Source organism: Peromyscus californicus, unplaced genomic scaffold (assembly GCF_007827085.1).
Source record: "Peromyscus californicus insignis strain IS unplaced genomic scaffold, ASM782708v3 Scaffold_7__1_contigs__length_154581171, whole genome shotgun sequence".
Taxonomy (NCBI): Eukaryota; Metazoa; Chordata; class Mammalia; order Rodentia; family Cricetidae; genus Peromyscus; species Peromyscus californicus.
The window spans coordinates 58,378,662-58,392,071 of NW_026294595.1; positions in this window are offsets into that span (position 1 = coordinate 58,378,662).

Genomic DNA, 13,410 nt, shown 5'->3' on the forward strand with positions numbered 1-13,410 from the left:
TAATGTGTAAAGAAGAGTTTAGTAAAGGATTAGTATTTGTATATACTGTTTGAGTAATATGTGTGGCTCAAACATGACAGGGTAGGATGATGGCATGATAATTGCATTGATGTGTTTGGTCGGTCAGTACAATGATGACTCACTTTCTGAGTTGGTGTTAGACACTTGAGTTGTAGAGGAGATTTTTACATTTGCAATAGTAACAAAGTGCTAGTCTACTGGATCCCACAAGTCTCTTGCTTAGAATAGGTTGCCTCTGTCAGGAGAAATTTTTAGGAATACGTTTGTATCTACCCAAGGCATAGGCAACAAACAGATAGAAAAGAACAATAGGGAATGTTATCAGAGCATTTGCTTCCATAACTAGAATTTCTGAGCCCCCCTTTTTAGTAAAAGCCAAATTTCATAAGGAATTTAAGAGAATTTTGGAGGTCAATAGTGTAGATGCTGTAGACAGTAGAGATGATAGTCACGACACACACACAACACACACACACACATACACACACATGCACACACAGAGATAGGCAGAGAGAGGGAGAAGGGAGGTACATACAGGGAAGGGGAGGGGAGAGGGGCAGACAGAGGAAGGGAGAGAGGGAGGGTGAGCAAGCTGCTCATTTACATAGTGGCTGGGGTGATTTGAGATTATGTGTAAGGACTTCTAAAGCAGCACACAGAGTGCTGCCACACTAGAAGTGGCAGTGACACGTAGAGGAAAGGCCAGAATCTCAGTGGACTGAGTGCTCAGCAATTCCCAGGAAGGGACAATTAGAACGGGAAAAGGGAGTACATCTGAGAAGTGTTCTCTGGAAGCTCCCACAATACAGAAGATGGATGTCTGGGTGCCTAGTCAGATTCAGCCAAGGGCACTTGGAATTGGTCTCATTTAATGAATAAAGACGCAATGGCCAACTAGGAAATTGGAGATTTCTGTATTATTTACAGTCAAAGGAAGAATTTACATCATGCATATTGCCTATCTATTCAGTTTATAACATTCCAGATTCCTGTTTTCTGATAACTTCCCAATATGTATCTGGCAAAGAGAAGGGCTCATGGTCTGCTCTCGCTCTGCTGAGTGTCAGGGCTGGGCACTGGAGCAATGCTGCTATCTCCTTGGTGACAGCAAGATGCGAAGGGAAAGCAGAAATCAAAGAGGAAGAGACCTGGCTCCCCAGCTATTTCTGCAAACTAGAGTTAGGATAGATTCTCTCTGATGGCATGCTAGGAAAATGTTGCTTTTCCTGCTTTCTGTACTGATAAATCAAGCTATATATAGCACAATCCATTGCTTGGGTCTCATTTAAATTGCCAAAGAAAGTGAGGAAGTGAAGAAAGTTTCCCACAAGGTCTTGGAAAGGCTAGAGATCAATTTTGTACAAGCATTTACCCACAACTTCTGTTTTTTAGCCTACATTTTTCCTAGTGGGTTTAAGAATCAATGATGTTACATTTTCTGTCACTGTAACTATTCTTGGGTCTGGAGATGAAGTAAACAAAATCATACTTTTATTTTGGTATGTTATAATGTATCATTATGGATCTCCTCATTGCATTTCACTTTTCCTGTTATTTTAGTCTGTGTGAACAAAAGAAGTGTATTTTATCCCAAAGATGTGGTATCTTTTGTGCAGACAGTCAAGTATCCACCTGTGTAGGAATACTACTGTGGCAATGAGAACATGTGCTCGCACACAAGCAATTGGTCTCCTTGTTTCACTTTTCTAAGATGTCTTTCAAGGTCAGGTGTGGTGGTACATGCTTGTGGCCCTGGTACTTGGGAGAAACAGGAGGTTCATTAATGCAAATTCCAGACCAGCCTGGTCCTGGTGCATACAGTGAGTTCCAGGCCAGCCAGAACTGCATAGAAAGACACAGCCTTTTTTACATTAGTTAAAGATTGATGGGTATCCATCTTTCACTTGTGATTATGAAAAGAGATCTCTTCTTGCAGGAAGAAAAATCTTTTTCTTTTTTTTAACTTAGATCCATTGTTTTTATTACGTGGGCCGTAACTATACACAGAAGTGGACACATGACAATCACAGCCTCAATAATTAGCCTCTCCGTTTCACAGCACCTGTGTATTTCACCCCCCACCCCGTGCTGTCTTTTTTTTTTTTAATCTTAACAATCTGTTGGAGGCTCAGTTTTTAATTAGAAGTAAGTTTTCATCTGAAAGCCATTGGGTATCTTCCATGATCAAAACACAGGGTGCAAATTTGAAAATGAAGAGAAATGTATTTATAAGGCACACAATGCCTTACAAATGATGTGTCACAGTCTCAGCTAGAGTTCTTGCCTGTACCTTACTGCACCCATTCTTCCTTCCCCACTCCTTCTCAACATGGTAAGAACAGATAAATGAGCAAAGAGCTTTTTGCTATATAGGCAATCAATATGGGGAACACTGAGGGTATGTCATTTTTCTTTTTCATTTATTCTCTTATACTGCATCCTGACCATAGTTTCCCCTTCCTCCTCTCCTCCCAGTTCCTTTTCACCACCTCCCTTCTCCCACCAATCCACTCTTCCTCCATTCCCCCCCCCCCTTTATTTTTCCCCCCGAGACAGGGTTTCTCTGTGTAGCTTTGCGGCGTCCCTGGAACTCGCTTTGGAGACCAGGCTGGCCTCGAACTCACAGAGATCCTCCTGCCTCTGCCTCCCGAGCGCTGGGATTAAAGGCATGCACCACCACCGCCCGGCTTTCTTTCTTTTTTTTTTTTCCCATTCCTCTTTCCAAAAGAGCAGGCCTCGAAGGGATATAGAAACCACTGAATTAAAGTGACGACTACTGGGATTTGGGACAAGACGTAATGTTATAATAACCCTATGTTGGCCAAAAGCATGGACTTGGCCAGTTGTGCTGGCACAGGATTATAATCTTAGCACTTGGGAATCTGAGGCAGGAGGATGGTGAGTTCAAGATCAACCAGTGATACACGATTGAGTTTGAGGCTAGCTTAAGCAATATACTGAGATACTGTATCAAAGGAAAATAAATTATGAACTTAGGACTCCAACCTTGCACACAATATTAGTTTCGGTGTTTATTAGTTATATGTATACTCCCTACAGTTAGCCTCTTATCTCTGAAATAGAGATCACAATATTACTTACCCTTAAGGACTGCTCTGGTTGTTAATCTCCCCCTTCCCCCGTGTGTGTGTGTGCGTGTGTGTGTGTGTGTGTGTGTGTGTGTGTGCGTGTGTGTGTGTGTGTGCGTGCGTGTGCGTGTGTGTGCGTGCGTGTGTGTGCGTGTGTGCGTGCGTGTGTGTGCGTGTGTGTGTGTGCGTGTGTGTGTGTGTGTGTGCGTGTGTGCGTGTGTTTCTCTTTCTGTGTGTATACACTGCTAGAACAAATCAAACACTGAAATACAGACAATCTTTTTATTGTAATTGTTATTCATGTAAGTGTTTTCATAACAACAATGATCATTACTAAGCATTAAGAACAATAAGAATAGCAACAGCCAATTCCAGCTTAATGAAAAAGTAACAGAGATGAACAGGGATTGCAGTTATTCCTTTCTGTGCTTTACCTCATGTAGAGCTCCTTGTATGAAGTGTTGTGTTATTTAGACTATAACTGAAATAGAGAAAATGAATCCTCATTTATAATTCATCTCTACTTGAAATAAAACCCAATGTATCACCTTATCACTTAAGCAAAACATTTATCTGTAATTATCAAATAAAAGATTGTTCCCTGTTCCAGGAATCTTGCAACTAAGTGAGCAAAAAAACAAATATCACTTATACTTGGTGTTGTACTACTCCTAGGATTATGCTAAAAAATTTTGTCTTAGTGGCTTTTCTGAAACAAACACAACACCGTTGTATAAATCTGTTTCAATTATTCTGGGTTGACTGCAAGAAGAAAACTAGTAGTGAGGGAATGTGGAGTCTAGGCAGGAAATTTCCTTCATTTTTTTTTACTCATTTATTTTCCCGCTGCCATTACATAGCCCTCTGACTTTGGTGTTCCAGCACATAGAGAAGAAGAGGGATACCTTAGATGGTGAGAGAACAGGAGAGTGGAATTGTCTAAATGCTTTGTCTCCACCAAACCTCATATTGAAATTTCATTGCCAGAGTAAAGTATTCTGAAACGGTCTTTGAGAAGTAATTGATCATGAGGCTTCCACCTTCATGAATGCTGTAGTTTCTATTTAAAAACGTCTTGTAGGAGACTTCTATCACTAGAAGTCAGTGTTCTTTCCCTCTGGAGGACCACACATTCAGAGCACCATCTTGAAAGCTGAGAATGGACCTGCACTAGACCGCTCTAACTGGCAACATCTGGACCTTGGATTTTCTGTCTTCCACAACTAGGAGAAGTAAGCTATTTTTCTATATGAATTACTTAGCCTCCAACATTCCAGTCACACATCATGGATGGATGTAGATTTAGCAGAAGGGTCCAGGGACATAAACAGGCAGGAAGGAGTAACTGTGGCTTTAAGGGTTAGGACAAAGGTAACTTAAAATCTTAGTCAACTTAGATGAAGACAAAATTCAAGTCACATTGGAGACAATAGACAGTTAAAGCATTGCTGTAGAAAAAAATTCATAGCTAAGATGTCTATTGTCAATAAATCCTATTATTACTCCCAGAAACAAGAAATTTTGTTTTATGTCTAAAAGTATTTTAAAGTTTAATGTGACTATTCAGAATTTTAAACCACTACAAGTAAAACCGCACAAATAAATTATCACCACACAAACATATCTTGTTGATGGCTTGGTCTTTTAGGTCCCTGCTTTATAACTTCTAGGTCCTAAATTCTAGGGCAAAGAAATCCAAATGACTTCTGCTAAGTTTTAATGTATAAATAACCCTCCACTGGTGTGATGAAAATGATAAAATCATTCTTGGTCAGAAGGAAGACTACAAACTTGGTGTTAATTTTAAATACAAAGAGTCTCAACAAGTTAGAAGAGATAAAACATCCATGTTTTATCTATTTAAGATGACTTACTAGTACTTCTGCATCCTAAGGGAACTTGTACCCTGAGATTTTAGAGTCTTTCCTCACTGTAGTGAGATACAAATCTTATTTTTCACCAGGTTGATATGATTTGTAAATTCATATAATTTTACTGATGAAAAGACAATATTTATAAACTCCATGTCTCTTCATACAATGTCTTGCCAGACATTTTTCTAAATCCAGTATTAAACATTCTACTTTTGAGTCTGATATTGAATTATATAATTCAGATGACTATATAATTTATTAAAATTAGAAGTTATTAAAATATCTCTATTTGTTATAGTGCTCATTGTTTGAAGGACGACAAATCAGCTTTCAGATTTCATTTGGATAAACACAATAATTTATCTAATTATAATTATATTTAGTTAAACAAAGGTATCAGATCATAAGTGTATTAAATATTTAAATTATTTTTACAGTGGACATTATGGGGTTTCTAATGATTAAAGGATTAAATATTAATTTATTCATTTGTCTGAATGGAATTGTTCTTAATGGCAGAAACTCTTTCCAGTTTTTAAAAATAGGAGGTAATGTGAGAGAATGAGACCAGGCAATTTGCTTGACATTTTAAAGGAGCCATTGTTTGAATCAAGAAATAAGCTCCAGTTATGGCTTTTAAACCAGCTACCTGTTTTCTATGGTTCCAAGCAAAATAACCATATATATATACATAGAGCAGCTTTCCAGCCCCACCAGAGAAGCTTCCTTTTGTAGTGGATGGTGGTTAACACAGAGAATAACATGCAATGAGGAAGAGACAGTGGGCTGTTCAGTTCTAATGGGGTATGGTGCCACTGGTCCTCCTTGCAAAGCTCAAGTATCATCATGAAAATGCGTGCCCAATGACTGTAAGAGCCAACAAGAGTGGCTGATTCTGTAATACTGCTGCAGTACCTGCCAGAAAAGACAGCACCATTGCATACCTGAGCTCACAGCAGCTGGGACTGCATGCATATGACCAGCAGGAGCTCAAGCAAGGCAAAGCTCAGGTGTGGATGGAAGAGGGGCTCATGACATTCCACCATTACTTGTAGCTAGAGTTTTCCTGCCTGGCCCACAGTCAGGACAAATCTCTGTCACCCACCAGTCCCACAGCAGCTCAGACCCGACCAAGTAAACACAGAGACTTATATTGGTTACAAACTGTATGGCCGTGGCAGGCTTCTTGCTAACTGTTCTTACAGCTTAAATTAATCCATTTCCATAAATCTATACCTTGCCACATGGCTCATGGCTTACCGGCATCTTCACATGCTGTTTCTCATCATGGCAGCTGGCAGTGTCTCTCTGCCTCAGCCTTCCACTTCCCAGCTTTATTCTCCTCCTTGTCCCGCCTACACTTCCTGCCTAGCCAATGGCCAATCAGTGATTTATTTATTGACTAATCAGCAACACATTTGCCATACAGAACATCCCACAGCACTAATGTATATGTAACCAACCTTCTTATTAAATAAGAAACACAGAACCAATGCAAAGAAGAAAGCCAAGAGGTCCGAGCTAAGAGCTAAAACCTTACCCTTCCTCCTGCAGTGGTCCTACCTCTCTGAACCAGAGCTACCCCTGTGTTAAAGTCTTTACATAGAGTTCCTATCCTGCCTTCTCATTGGTTGTAAACCCAACCACATGACCGCCTCGTCACGGCCTGTCTGTATAGACCTCCAGGTTTTCCATGATTGGTATTGAGATTAAAGGCATGTGTATCCAATAATGGCTGTATCCCTGAACACACAGAGACTTACCCAGCTCTGCCTACCAAGTGCTGAGATTACAAGCGTACGCCACCATTGCCCTGCTTTCCTATGGCTTGCTAATAGCTCTGACCCCCGGGGCAACTTTATTTATTAACATACAAATAACATTTTAATACAAATAAAATATCACCATATACAAAATTCTCAAATAAGAGAGAAATACATATATGAGGCAGTGGTCTGTGAACTGCAATCAGACTTTCATCAGACACCATGTTTTCCAGTATCTTGATCTGAGACTTCCAGAAAATAAAATTTCATTATTTGGATCTGCATATTGGCGACAGTTGTGTACAAGGTCTGTTTGAGGGGCCCCTGGCAGAGTGGGATCAGGATCCATCCCTGGTGCATGAGCTGGCTTTCTGGAGCCCATTACCTATGATGAGACACCTTGCTCACCCTTGGTGCAGTGGGGAGGGGCTTGGTCATGTCTCAACTGAATGTACCAGGCTTTGCTGACTCCCCATGGGCGGCCTTATCCTTTTGGAGGAGGGGATGGGGGGGTGAGTAGGGGAGAGGCTGGAGGGGAGCAGGAGGAGGGATGAGAGGGGATTAGTGGTTGCTATGTAAAATGAATAAATTTTTTTAAATAAAAAATAGTACAAAATTTATTATTTGTAAAATAAAAAATGAAACTAGCTGTACAGCAGTGGCCCACACCCTTAATCCTAGCACTGGGGAGGTAGAGACAGGTGGATTTCTGAGTTCAAGACCAGCCTGGTCTACCAGTTATAGGAAAGCCAGAGCTACACAGAGAAACCCTGTTTCGAACAACAATAACCAAACCAAACCAAACCAAACAACAAAAGAGGAAAGAAAAACTATCATTCAGTTTATCAATTAGCAAGGGCACATGCATGTTAGGACTAAACCATGTACTCAAGGTCATTGGCTGTAAAGTCAGAAAATACAGGTTTTTTCCTTTCTTGTAGAAATTTTGATATTTTCTCTCATGAAAATACATTGCTTTGGGGGATTACATTAGTTCTCCAGTATCTACAGGTTTGTGAAGGTTCTGCTACATAAGCTTCACAGTACTTGCTGAACAAGTTTAGGACAAATTAAGAATTAAGAAAAAATCCACTAGAAAGTGTCAGGATACAGGGCAGTGATAAAGTCTTATTTTTGCTATTATTTTGATCTTCAGGTAAAGAAAGCATGGTGACTCTGATGGAATCCATTGATAGTTATGTGTTGATTTCTTTGTAAAATTGAAATTAGAGAATATTTTGAAATAAGTTGAAATATATTTTATCATCTGGTGTGAATCTCATCAGTTTCACAGTATACTTTCAATGGAATTAAGAGTTTATTATATTTACATACCTATTATCAAATTTTAAAGTGGGACATCTGTTTTCTCTCAGCAAGTCAGATGAGAAATCTTATCACTAACAAAATATGTTAGGTTTTAAATTATCTTGCATAAGGATAGTTTCCAGTGTATCTTGAACTGACTTCCTGTCCTTGGGAAGGGCTCTTATGGTGTTGCTGTGACAGATAAGCACAGAGTTGTGATGGACAGCAATGCAAATCTGTTGTCTGATGGTTCTGGAGTCCAGAAGGAACCTAGAAGTCACTGAGCTGAATACAGTGGTAGCTGTGGTGCACTATTTCTGGAGACTGCAGAAGAGAAATTTTTTCTGTCTTCTCTACTTACTAGAGGCTACTACATTCCTTAATGTGAAGCACCTTCTGCCTTGTACATTAGCATTCTCAGAGTAAACCACTGTGGTTACGCTGGATCCACTTGTACAGTCGATGATAATCTCTTTCTAAGGTCAGTTGGATAACAACCTTAATTCCCTTTGCCATGCAACATAAGATCTTCATGGGTTCAGTGGATATTGCTGCAGTTGTACTATTTTGTGTATTTTGGGTTTTAAGCGTTTTTCAACATGTAATTAAATCAAGGTCTATAGACTTGAAGTGTACAGATCACTCACAGATAACTGATGTTATTCGTTTTTTTTGTACAGACATTCTTTTTTTTATTCATTTTACATATCAACCACAGATCCCCTCTCATCCCTCCTCCTGCTTCCCCCTTTGCCCCCACCCCCAGCCTACCCCTCATTTCCTTCTCCTAAAAGGTAAGTTTTGGTGTAATCTGAAGATATTTTTAGCTTTTACATTAATTACAAATATAGATTTAAGAAAATAAGCATAGTTTGGTGACAGCTGCCTTAACTCTGTGGCTCTGTTTAGATAGATCCCGTGTTCTTTGTTTCATCACTAATCCTCATCACTTGATTAGATCTCTACATAGGAGGTCCCATCTTAGTCATTATCCTATTTTATATTTGATCCATTCTTTTTATTTATATTGCTTACCTGATGTCCATCAGCATTTGGCATCCATGTTATATTGTGAGTAGATGTCTAAGTATACATTCATTTAACAGTAATAACAGAATAAGCAAGGAACCACAACATTTTTCTCCCCTGCAATTTTATTTCTGTGATCAAAACCTCACAGGATAAGAAATTTAGGCTCATTTGTTATGGTGGCCAAATTCTCATAGGAGAATTTTGGCAAAGTTCAGTCTGAGTAAAAATAATTACATACGCATGTTTTAAAGAAGACTCAAGAAAACCTCATATACTCTCCATAACAATGAAGGAATGACAGCTATCCTCTCTAAAGACCAGACACATTTTAAACAGGAACTTAAAAATGAGCAAACTATTAGAGTTAGTTACTAATAAACAGAAGGAAAAATGCCAAGTGTTGGCATTGAAGAGAATACAGTTGCAACCATGGTTAGGGTGTCTCTACATACTCACAAAAGCATATAAAATTATGGAACTATAGCACCATGTTTTGGTAAAGAAATGAAGCAAGAAAGCCACATTAATGATATAGAATAAGTTGATTAAGCTACATTGGATTCTTAAATCTATATTCTACATATCCAATCTAAAAGTATATTCACACCTGCTTATGATCCAGCAATTTTATTGTGATTTATATATCATGAAAATTATGGCATAGGTTTATCAGAACTCAAATTTTTTTCTAGTAGTTTTATTTATGATGGTTCCTAACTGGAAGCAAATATATGTTCATCAATAGAATGAATAATTATATAATACTCAAACAACAGGATGTTTACTATTATTATAAAGGAATATTACTGCTTCTAACAATAATAGTTGAATACATGGATATGATTATAAATAAAATAAGTTAGTCATAAAACAGCAACCATTGTTTGATTTCATTTATGTGAAATTTTAGAACAGGCAAACTAACCTATTGTATGTACAAGATGTCTGACTAATAGAAGACTTTCCTGGACATCATCATGTTCTAATTGTGGTGGTAATGAGAGTGCATGTACACATACTGATATTCACTGGCCAGCATGCCTAAAATTTATGTATATATGTTAAAACTTAATTTGAAAAGTTTTCAAAAACCAGCTCTACCCCACTAACTCACTCACTTTCCACTTTTTATGCAATTATCATCTTTAAATTCTAAATTATTTTGACTTTCTTGGCCTCTATTTTTTTTGAATATGCAATATACATTTATGTTTACCTCTGTATTCATCATTAGGGTCACTTGTTCATGCAATTCTTCATGGTTTCTTCTGGGGTTATTTTCCTCCAACCTGAAGAACTCCCTTAAGTACATTTTAATGCATATTCTGTAATAATGAATTCTTTGTTTTTGTCTCAAGATGAGTTCATTGTGCTCTCTGTGTATTGAAGTCTTTTTTGGCTGTCTATAGTTTTTTTTTTTTTCTTGCAGCTCTTGAAGATGTTATCTCATTGTGTTCTGGCACCCACAGTTTTTCACAGAATGGTGTAAGTCACTTTAATCAATGCTTCTTTGTTTTCTTCCTTGACATTTTATAATACTTCATCCTTGGTTTTCAGAAGCTTTGGGATTATTTTTCTGAGTCTGGTTTGCTTTATGTGTACCTGTCACAGGATTGACAGACTTCCTGAAGCTGTGCATTCATATCACTCATCAGCTCTGGAATATATGTAGATAATAACCCTTAAATATTGATTCTTTCTTATTTTATCTCTTCTACATGTGGGACTATAATTTAATCATGAGTATTTATACATTCTGGCTAGAACTGGCATATACCTTATACACTTCATTTTTCTTTATTTTTCCATGTGCTGTTAGCCTGCCTCCAAAATTGTATACCATAAACTTGTTCATTAGTGTGGTGGTACTGAGACATGACAGACCGTTAAGAGGCGTAGCAGAAAGTGAGTCGGTCAATAGAGTCCCATCCTCAGAAGACACTAATGTAGTTCTTTCAGGACTGGACTAGTTTCTGCCAGTGAATTGCTATAAGAGAGTGATCCTGGCCAAATTATGGCCTCTGGCTTCTTCTCTAGCCATGTGACCTCTGCAGCATGCTGTGATGTAAAGTACCAGCATGTTGTGACACAGCCATAGGGTATACCCAGTAGCAATCAAATGATAAACCTTGGATTTTCAGCCACTGAATAAACCAAAATAAATGAATGAGCTAAACAAACCTCTTTATAAAGAGCCCAGCCTCAGGTATTTTCTATAGCACAGAAACTATACTAATATTCTTTTTGTTGAACATTTTTATAGGCCTCCTTTACACTTGGATATTCTTGTCTTTTATTGCTATACCAACCATCTCTTTCAAAATATGCATTAAAATATTGCAACCATATAGTTTTTTGTTATTTGTTTTAGTAATGAATCATACATTTGTTTCTCCTTTGAAGATTCAAGTTCTCTAGTAACTTATTCTTCTTTTCCAATTCTCTCTCTGTTGTTCTTTAGGATTTTAAATAGGAAGAGTACCCCTTCAGTCCTTTGAAATAAAGACTTTATTACTTGAATTCTCATGGGATACTCAGCATGCCCTCCATACAAGTGCAGGCCAGGAAATGTGGGAAGCAGCGTATAAAAGCCTGTGGACTAAGCCCTTTGTAGTACTTCTTCTCCCTTATTAATTGGGATATATGTCAAGATACCCAGTGGTTACAAACCTATGGCAAGTACTGAACCTTATATATTTGATATTGGTTCCTATATCACATACCTGTATACATACCTACATGTGATGAGATTTAATGCACAAGTTAGACAAACTAAAAGATTAAGAATACTATTAATAAATGTAACAATTACATCATGATACGATGAATGTTTTGTGACTATACTCTTTTGCTGTGAAAACTCCTTGCCGAACTGTAGTCACCCTTGTGGTAGTGATGTATGGTGAGCTGGTGTATACGTGCTAAGGTGACATGAGGGGAGTGACACAGGTAATACCGTGTGGCATACGCTATGCCTCAGTGGTTAGCCCAATGCAAGCTCTGCAGGACCGTAACAGTTGATCTGATACATAAGATACCAAGTCAACAATGAGAAAGTAGAAAGTACATCATGAGCATTGTGGCAGAGGGATGACTCATGTCCTGGGAGGGGTGGAGATTATATCACACTACTCATAGCGACATATAATTTGTATTTTGTGAGTTATTTTTGGACCTTTTCATTTAGTATTTCTAGACTATATTAGACTACGGTTATATTAGTCAGGGTTTTCTATTGGAATAGAACTGATAGAATGAATACACATCGAAGGAGGGTTTACTAGATTGGTTTACGCCCTGTGGCCTGGCTAGTCCAACAGTGGCTGTCCTATACTGGAGGGGCTGAGAACCCAGATTAGCTTCTCAGTCCACGAGACTGGATGCCTTGCCAGTTGCAGTCTGGATCTGAAAGTCTGGACGATTCCTGAGGAGACCAAATAAGCTGGATTCTGATGCCAGTGAGGAACGGCAGCAGCAGCAGCAGCAGCAACAGCAGTAGAGGAACTCAACCGCAAGACATGGGCAAGGCGGATGAGTGAAGGGAGGGAAGGCGAGCAGGCCAGGAGCGAAAGGCTTTGCCTCGGACTTCCCAGTCGCTGTGTCACGTCCTCCCAGCCCACAAGGGCTGAGATGATCAGGATGCTGGTCATGTAGACTGGATTGAGCTGTTCCTTGGGACAGACTGCAACTGACCTTATTAAATAGGAGAAGGCAGGACCTGGAAGTGTGTTCAGAGCGCTTAAGCCCAGCTTCTGTTAGGATCTCCGACTTGCATTGACAACAGACGCTGAGACAATATGGGAATGTAAAGATTAACCACGCTCCTCATAATTTAACACATTATAGCTATTTTAAAAACTAATTGTTGAGAACTAAAATGTACGGACATCTTTTGAGTTTCTTCTTTGATTTTTCCCGTTACTCATCATAGGATTTTATATCTTGTGGTAGATAGTGAGTTTTGATTGAATGCTAGGCATCAAGAATAATGGTCCATTTAGGATGTAGGTGGTGTTTTTCTACTACGAAGAAGGCTTCCCTCTGCTGTATTGATAGAATGGGGCTGAACACCTATTAGACAGTGGGAAGGCGTGAGGATAGTTGCAGTTTTCCAAGCTCGGCTTCCACTGGTTTTCACACATGCTAAGTGAAATGAATCTCTCAAACTTTCCCGGGGGAGGTTGAAGGGACTGTCCACTCCCAGCGTTAAGGAACTGAGAAATTTTGCACTGTTTCAGAGGCCTTCCCCTTAGAGCGCACATTTCTCAAAACTGTGACAATTTACTACTTTTTACCTATCATTATGTCGTTAGCGATCGT